Source organism: Ambystoma mexicanum, unplaced genomic scaffold, assembly GCF_040938575.1.
Source record: "Ambystoma mexicanum isolate Mex_15411 unplaced genomic scaffold, UKY_AmexF1_1 Mex_scaf3, whole genome shotgun sequence".
NCBI classification, from domain to species: domain Eukaryota; kingdom Metazoa; phylum Chordata; class Amphibia; order Caudata; family Ambystomatidae; genus Ambystoma; species Ambystoma mexicanum.
In genome coordinates, this window is record NW_027182444.1 from 17404062 (window position 1) to 17405356 (window position 1295).

Genomic DNA, 1295 nt, shown 5'->3' on the forward strand with positions numbered 1-1295 from the left:
CCTTTTACCATGAGATGTGATATCCAACTCCTTCCCATTCCAATCCTGAGACTCTTCTGATAGCATAAGATATGATATCTCAATGCTTCTATACCAAACCTGAGATCCTTCTGATAGCATGAGATGTGATATCTCAATGCTTCTAATACCAAACCTGAGATCCTACCTCTAACATGAAATGTGATATCCAACTCTTTCCCCTTGCAAACCTGAGAGCCTTCCTATAGCATGAGATGTGATATCCAAGTCCTTCCCATTCCAATCCTGAGACCCTTCCTATAACATGAGATGTGATATCCAACTCCTTCCCATTCCAACCTGAGACCCTTCCTTTAGCATGAGATGGGATATCCAACTCCTTCCAAATCCAATCCCGATACCCTTCCGATAGCATGAGATGTGATAACCCAATGCTTCTACCAAACCTGAGACCCATATTATGGCATGAGATGTGATATCAAACTCCTTCCCATTCTAATCCCGAGACCCTTCCTATAGCTTGAAATGTGATATCCAACTCCTTCCCATTCCAATTCTGAGACCCTTCCTAAACCATGAGACTTGATATCTCAATGCTTCTAATACCAAACCTGAGACCCGTCCTATAACATGAGATGTGATATCCAAATCCTTCCCCTTCCAAACCTTAGACCCTTCCTTTATCATGAGATGTGATATCCAACTCCTTCCCATTCCAATCTTGAGACCCTTCCGATATCATGAAATGTGATATCTCAATGCTTCTATCAAACTTGAGATCCTCCCTATAGCATATGTGATATCCAAGTCCTTCCCATTCCAATCCTGAGACCCTTCCTATAGCATGAGATGTGATATCTCAATGCTTCTAATACCAAACCTGAGACCCTTCCTATAACATGAGATGGGAATATCCAACTCCTTCCCATTCCAATCCTTAGACCCTTCCTAAAGCATGCAATATGATATCTCAATGATTTTAATAAAAAACCTGAGACCCGTCCTATAACATGAGATGGGATATCCAACTCCTTCCCATTCCAATCCTGAGACACTTCCGATAGCAGAGATGTGATATCTCAATGTTTATACCAAACCTGAGACCCTTCCTATAACACGAGATGTGATATCCAACTCCTTCCCATTCCAATCCTGAGACCCTTCCTATAGCATGAGATGTGATATCCAACTCCATCCCATTCCAATCCTGAGACCCTTCCTATAGCATGAGATGTGATGTCTCAATGCTTCTAATACCAAACCTGAGATCTTTCCTTTAACATGAGATGTGATATTCAACTCCTTCCATTCCAATC